Source organism: Peromyscus leucopus, chromosome 1 (assembly GCF_004664715.2).
Source record: "Peromyscus leucopus breed LL Stock chromosome 1, UCI_PerLeu_2.1, whole genome shotgun sequence".
In the NCBI taxonomy this organism is placed as follows: Eukaryota; Metazoa; Chordata; class Mammalia; order Rodentia; family Cricetidae; genus Peromyscus; species Peromyscus leucopus.
The window spans coordinates 168103065-168110997 of NC_051063.1; the positions used below are offsets into that span (position 1 = coordinate 168103065).

The 7933-nt window shown below is 53.6% G+C and overlaps 1 protein-coding gene across 2 annotated transcripts in view; it reads right to left on the reverse strand.

Moving 5' to 3' along the window:
• Positions 1–5855, reverse strand: part of Akt2 (AKT serine/threonine kinase 2) — a 50995-nt gene extending 45140 nt beyond the window's left edge. For both annotated transcript variants that reach the window (XM_037201035.1, XM_028855038.2), the window contains exon 1: positions 5691–5855. The gene's annotated coding sequence lies outside the window, so the exon portion shown is untranslated. The remainder of the gene's footprint in view (positions 1–5690) is intronic.
• Positions 5856–7933: the final 2078 nt, after the last annotated feature.

Consider the following 7933-nt stretch of genomic DNA (forward strand, 5'->3'; position numbering starts at 1 on the left):
AAGGGCAGGTCTGGGAAGAGAACAGCGGTGGCAGCAGCCCCACGCATTCAGGAAGGCCACGGAGGTGGCAAATGGGAGAAAAGCTTGGATTTCTGACCTCACCCTCAGAAAGACATCTGTAGATGAACTTGCCGAAGGGACCTCTGACATGGAGTCTCTCCTTGCACAGCCCACCCAGAGCACAGGCCCTGCTGTGGGTGCTGAGCTGGCAGTGGGTCCTGCCCCAAAGGACCAGGCTGAGATCTCACCCTGCCGTCCTCCCTCCCTCTTGGTCCTGTTCCTAGACTGTCTCCCCCAGCTGGGCCTCTCGCTGCTTGGCTGGCTGTCCAGAGAGTCTGCCACGGAACCACCCGTCCATGCAGCCTGGAGGCCTGGTGGCGGAGGAGGGCCTTCTGCAGAGCTCCAGGAAGCTAGTGAGGCCCACAGAAGGGTGCTTGAGGGTTCTCCAAAGGCCTGACTGAGATCGACCACAGACGATGCCTCTTCCCATCCCTAATCCCTGGGGTCTGTGTAGACCCCCAAGAGGTTCACTCTGCTCTTTCCAGATCAACCTTGGAAAACACACCCCAGGGCTCCTGCCTACAGCATCAAGCCTTAGGAATGAGGCTCATGGGCCGGACTAGAAGACATCCTCACGGGCCCACTAAGCACCTCTGTGCTGAGGGGACCCTGAAGCCAAACCATACAAACACTGCATCTGAGGGCTTCCACCTGAGGGCCTAATCCAGGCACAGGGCTTTCAGGGCCATCAAGGAACAGCCAGAGCCAACCCTTCCACCTTTTCACTCGGAGCCTGCCACAACTCCACGGTGATGCTCTAGGCTAAAGCCACATGTCAATCTTATTAAGGAACCCCCACCACCACCACCACCACTTACTTACACCAAATAGTGCCATCCCTCTCCTTTCCAGACCTCCATTTATCTTGCACTCCTAACACCGACCTTAACCTGCTATGCGGCCACACTACCAGCCGGTCCCCATTTTCACTAGAAGGTAAGGCCCAAGACCTGCTCCTTCCAGCTTTGGAGGCCAGCAGGGAAGCAGTGGGCAGACCCGGCCAGGACCCTTCCTGTCGGTGTGACAGCCACTCAGTGTTACTCTGCCACAGCAGCTGGCTAGACCAGCTGGGGATGCGTGGACAAGTCAGCCCATTGAGTCCCCACCTCAATCCCTAAATGTGACAGCCATGACCCTGGGGAACACAGTGTGAAACCACAGAAAAGGGAGGCAACCAGTGGTCTCCACCAAAGCAGTTGTGAGGCAGTTATTCTCTCAAGGGGGAAGTGGAGGCATGTGAAACAGCGCCCAGCCCCAGGCAGAAGCTTGAGAACCTCCAAGGCCAAAGTCACCACCCAACTGAGTAAATCCTCAGACTCCAAATTCCTTCCCAGGCTGAGGAAGCAGCCCACACCCCATCCCCTAGCCACCCGACCATGCAGGCCTCTCTCCCTGTGGGGCATTCCTGCCCCTCACCAGGCTCAGGCTCCCACCACACCTCCGCACCGCGGTCTCCCTGCTGCTCCCAGGCTGTCCTCCTCTCACCCACCCATGTTTGTCCTGCTTTACCCAGCTTAGAGCCCTCCCCTGCCGCGACATCTAAAGAAGCCCCCGAGGAAGCCCGTGGTCTCAGCCAAACCCACCACCCAGCAGCTACCGCACTCCTTGCTTACCTACCCCTTATTGGTCTCCTTCAGCTCCACAAAGGACTTTTGTTTTGTAGACAGGATCTTTCACAGCAGCCCGGCTAGCCTGGCACATACTCTGTAATAGGCTGTCCTGGAACCCACAGAGATCCACCAGCATCTATCTGCCTCCTGTGCGGCCCCACACCCGACAGAATAGGGACTGTGTCAGTACCCCAGCGTCTCCACCTATGAAACACCCTGCCTACTCCCGCCCTTCCCACCACACCATGGCTGTGGTAGACATTCAATAAAAGCACACCAAGGTAAGCACCCAACTTGGAACTCTGGGAAGGATCCAGAATCTGTGCCACAGAAGGCAGTAACTACATGAGCAGAGGCAGGGGGCTGCACTTCTTAGCATACTTGACTCTGCCACCGTGTCCCTGAATCTGGGAGAGAGGCTAATGCCAGCCTTGCCTTCCTGATACCCTCTGACAAGCTTCTACAGACTGGCGAGGGCCCTCAGAGTTCTAGCAGCAGTAATGTGAATACAGTTTGCTAGAGCACACTGAGCACACGCCTGTCCATCACTTGTGACTAGCCAGAGGAGGCAGCAGGATCTGGGCTTCCCTGCTGCCATCTGAGGAGGGCACTATCCCCCCTGGATCACATGAAGAGGGGCATCGAGAAGGCGGAAGCATCCGCTCAAAGCCACACCACCAGCACCTGGGCTTAGAACCGCACAACAGCCTTTTTGAAAATTGGGTTTATTGTTGTGTGTACATGTGCATAATTGGGGGTGCACACTATGACATGCGTGTGGAGCACAGATGACAACTCTGTGGAGTTGGTTCTCACCTTCCACCTTTATTCGGGTTCTGAGGATTGAACTCAGGTTGCAAGGCCTGCGCAGCAAGTGCCTTTACTCACTGAGCCATCTTGCCAGCCCAACACAATTCTTTACAGAAGCTGGGAACCAGGACACTGAATGTCTGGGTGAAGACTGGACAGAGCTGGGTCCCTAGACACCTGACGGAATCAAAAGTAAGGGATGAACAGGGCAGATGCCTCAGTCCCACAACAGGTTCTGGATGTCCAGAGACCACCATGGTTGGCACCATGGTAGCAGTTTTCTACCAGTTAACTCACTGACTCCGCACAGCAGCTGGACGTGGGTGCTTTCTGGAGCCCACTGCATGAAGGTGAACACTGTGGCCCCAATCACACAGCCAGAAGAGATCACCCTCCTCCTGCCTCTAACATGGGTCCATAGTAGCTGCCACCATGTCCCCACACAGCTCTCCTGCTAGCTCCTACTGTCCCCAGCACACATGTGCCCAGGGTTGAAAGACGTCTAACTCAGCTCTGTCTCCAGGTTTCTCTAGCAGGAGCAGAAATGCTGAAACTGCCAAGGGCAAGAACACTCAAGTACCCCAGCGTGGGGAGAAGGCAGGTGCCCAGGGAGAGTCAGGAGGGGGAGACCCGCTACAGTCCGGGACCTCTTGAGCAAATACGCCATGGTCCCAGACCCAAGTACTCTGTGTCTAAATCCCAGCCTGGCCTTCAGGGGTCTGGTAAGACCTGGAAGCAGGCACCTCCTCCTTCAGGCCTCAATTTCTGACTTAGGAAAAAAAAAGAAAAAAGAAAGAAAGAAAAGAAACAAACACCACATAAAGCCACAGGCCCAAGGCTGGAGACAGAGTATGTAGTCACAAGCAAAAGCCATCCTGGCTCAGTGCCTCAGTTGCCTTCCCTATGACCTAGGCATAACATTCCTACCTCACCCTTAGGTCTCTATAAAGTAGACAACTGTCAGTATGTTTTGAGACTTAAATGAAGCCATGTGCAAAAGGCCTATCACATACCTAGCATGATGGGAATTCTCAATCACACACACTATTCACTATCACTGTAAATGGTGGGTCCCTGTGATTCAGTTTCCTCAATTAAAAAGGAGAGCATGGGGGCTGGAGAGATGGCTCAGTGGTTAAGAGCACCAACTGCTCTTCCAGAGGACCCAGGTTCAATTCCCAGCACCCACATGGTGGCTCACAGCCATCTGTAATGAGATCTGGCATCCTCTTTCGTATACATAATAAAAAAACATATCCTTTAAAAAAAAAAGGGAGGGCATGACAACAAGGGTCTGCTATTCTAGAACACGAGGCATCCGATACAGTGTGTTGCACACTGACTGCACTGAGTGACAGTCAGCCATCAATTTCACAGTCATTACGTTTATTGCTCCTGTTAACTCTGCCAGGCAAAGCTTCGAAAGCTACCAGGAGAGGACCGGATAAGCACATCCCTAGTGGACAAAAACCCTAGAGAGTACCCACTGCCTCAACCACACCTAGACTTTCTCTCTGGGAACCATGGCACATGAAAGCCAGTTAGCATAGACACCAATGCTATAAAGCAATGGCTACGGTCTGTTCCCTTGATCATATCACCAGCCTGGTCAGCTAGGTCAATCAGGGACTGCAGCCAATCCTCCAGGAAATCTAGACCTGGGGCAAAGGTCATGGGGCAAGCCAAGGTCACAGGCTAGCCTAAGGAGCAGGGACACTGACCACACACTTCTGGGGTTCCCTGCTTAGGAACCACAGTGGGGAACGTAACAATCCCAAGCAACATAAGTGGCCTTCCTCCCTAGGCAAGACTGAGCTGGGTGAAGTGTGCCCCCTCCAAGTCCCTTGGCCTCTGCAGAGAGGAACAGCTGGGAAAACAGCACTCAACCTCTCCACAACCAACTGTTATCACTCGGCTAGTAGGAGCGTAAACAGGACCTGAGGTTGAGCTGGTAATAAGGAGGCATGAGCAGCCACGTGGCCAGGGATGGAGAAACTTTGTGGACTGGACTGGTATAGGCCTCTTCACATCCATGCCTACAACAGCAGGCAGTACCTGAACTCTGAACGGCTTCTCTGGGAAGCCAAGAGTAGACAAGCTGGAAATCAACCTAATCCGAACCCTATATTCTTCCAGCAGAGGCTGGTCACCAGGCCCCAAAAGAGAGAAATAGGGTCCCCAAATTCTGAGAATCAAGCCATCCCATTCGCCTTGCTCTGGAGAAGAGCTGTCCCTCAAAACACACCTCCCTCTCAAAAGGTGACAAGCAGGTCCAGAGGCACAGCTCCTTAAATCCAAGCCCAACAGCCCCTCCCTTTCCTAATAGGGAGCCAGACTAGAGATCAGAAAACTTCAGTGACTTCTAAGACAGATCTCCACCCACGGAAGGAAAGAACTTGCCAAAGGATGTCCCACACACCTTAAAGAGAAATAACCTGGGAGGGGTTCTGGCGTGGAGAGGGGACAGACAACCCGTGATAAAGAGCACCCCAGTAACGATCCCGTTCTCCCCAAAGTCATTAAGAAGTTCAATAAAGGGTGAGCTGAGTGTAAACGCCTACCCCCTGCACATTACAGGAAGCAGAAAGCACTCCTCGCCCACTCGGCATCACACCCCCAAAAGTACGCTCCTTAACACTCATCCAGGCCTCCCGGCACCCTGTGCCTCAAATATGATAAACATCACAGCCCTCCACCCAACCCTGCTCTCCTCCTGATACTAAGGACGGCTCTCTCATGCCTACGTGGTACTACTCTGACGGCCCCATTGCGGCCACCCCTGGTTCAGACTCCTCTCCAGAAGCTCCCATCCCTCTAAGTGCACTATAGGAACGGTTCCCAAAGCACCCAAGCGGCACAGCCCTCTACACTAGACACGGCGCGCTGCCTCACGCTGGACGGCCAGCCCAGCCCAGCAGGAGCTGTCTCCCAGACGGCCCCCGGGGCAGCCCCCAGCCCCTGCACACGGAGCGACCTCCCCCGCGCCACCGCAGTGGTATGGACCGCCGCCCCCACCCCCGTCCCTCTGGGCTGATCCCCGAGCCCCGGAGCAGCCGCCCCCACTCAGTTCCGGAAGGGGGGGGGAGCCTCCAGGTCCGTGGTCCCCGCCCGGCGGGCACCGGTGGTACGGCCCAGCGCGGCCCCGCGGGGGGCCAGGACGCGACCATCGCGGAGGGGAGGGCACTTGGGGACACGCGCTGGCGCACTCACCTGTCACCGGCGGCCGCCCAGCCTCTCCGGCGGGGCTCTACCCCCGCCCATCGCCACGCTGCGCTCGCTCCCGCTCCTAATATTAACTGGCGGCAGCAACGGCGGCAGTGGCGGCGGCGGCGGCGCCTTCTCAGAGTCAGGCCCAACGGCTCGCGCGGCGCGGCCCCCCCGCCCCCTCCCCCCAGCCCCTGCTCACCGCCCCCTCCCACTCGCTGGCCGGAAATACCGCCTTTTCCAGCCACAAACAGGAACTGACGTACGAAGACCATGGGAATGGCCTCAGAAAACATCAGACCGCAAGCGCAGAGACCAGGAGGAGGCGGGCCCACAGCAGCGCGCCTGCGTACATCTTAAGTAACTCCCGTCGTGGGCTTTTTTTGAGCCTCGTTCTGGCGGTGGAGGGAGAGTGTTACGCACGCGCAGTAGTATGCCAACGTTGGCTTTTCCCCGAAGGCCCAAAGTGATTATTTCCCGGCAGTCCAAGGGCCTTATTTACATACGCTTTGATCTCGTTTTACTCTTGGGTTCCTAGTTCCTAGATCAGCGGTTCTCAACCTGTGGGTCACGGTGAACCTTTCCCAGGAGTCACCTAAGACCATGGGAAAACACATGATTTACACTATGATTCCACAATTCGTAACAGTAGCAAAATTACAGTTACGAAGTAGCAACGAAAATAGTTTCATGGTTGGGGGGGAACATAAGGAACTGTATTAAAAGAGTCGTAGCATTAGGAAAGCTGTCCTAGACTTATTTATTTGGCTTTTTTTGACACAGGGTTTCTCTAAGTAACCCCGACTGTCCTGGAACTACCTCTAACTCACCAGGATCTACCTGCCTGGGCTTATTAAAGGACACCAACCGGATAGTTCCTAGTTTTCCTTCCTTTTTTCCTTCCTTTTTTCTTTCCTTCCTTCCTTCCTTCCTTCCTTCCTTCCTTTCTCCCCCCACCCACCCCACCCCACCCCACCCCACCCCCAGTCTTTCTTAAAGAGGAATAGGCGGATCTCTGTGAGTCCCCCACCCTGGGCTACAGAGTGAGTTCCAGGACAGGCTCCAAAGCTACACAGAGAAACCCTGTCTCGAAAAACCAAAAAAAAAAAAAAAGAGTAATAGAACTGGTCCGAGTAGTGCATGCCTTTAATCCCAGCACTGGAGTGGCAGAGCCAAGCAGATCTCTGCGAGTTCGAAGCCAGCCTGGTCTACAGAGACAGATCCAGGACAGGCACCAAAACTACACAAAGAAACCCTGTCTCGGGGGAGAAAAACAACCAAACACACAAACAAACGGCATAGAACTGGGGTTGGTTAAGGTTCAGCTAAAGCCGGTCATGGTGATAGGCCTGTTACAGTATCCACGGGGGAGGCTGGGGGAGGCTGAGGCAGGGTTATCGCCGAGTGCCATCGCAAAAAAAAAAAAAAAAAAACCGCCCCACATTAGAATATCCTCTTCTGTGACTATGGACAAACTATCTTCTATATCCACATCTGTAAAACTGAAAAAAATCTTGGACTATCTTATAGAAAAGAGTTCTTATTGAACTGTGAGTCCGAAATATTAATGCACATGATATATATCCAAATAAATGTGGGATTTATAATTTCTCATATGGAATAACTTGAGCCCATGAAAGACGTAATAAAATCACCCACAGGAAAACGCTCTCAGGAGAAGGGAAGGGCAAAGGGTTGAACACCTATAACCCAGCTCTGCAGAGGCTGAGGCAGGAGGATCAAGAATTCCATGCCAGCTTGGGATTCATAGGGAGACCCTACCTCAAAATTTCAAGGTTTCTTTTAATTATTACGGGTGGGGTTGGTGCACATGAGTGCAGATGCTTCAAGAAGCCACAGAGGAGGGCATCAATTACCCTGGAGCTAGAGTTTCTGGCAGTTGTAATCAACCCTATGTGAGAGCTGGGAACTGTACTCACATCCTTGCAAGACCACCATGCATCATCATCATCATCCCAAAACCAGGATCTTCAGAGAGGGCTTAGCAGTTAACAACACTCCCCTGCTCTTTCAGAGGACTGAAGTTCGTTCAGTGGGGTGGAAAGTTAATGTTTTAGTTTCAGAAAAATAGTCATGCAGCCCTGGTGGGCCTGAATTCATTACATAGCCCAAGCTATCTTTAAGCTCATGGGAATCCTCCTACCCCAGCCTTTCTAAGCACTGGGATTACAGGCAGGTGCCACTATACCCAGAGAGACAATATTTCTAGCATCCAATTTTACATTATC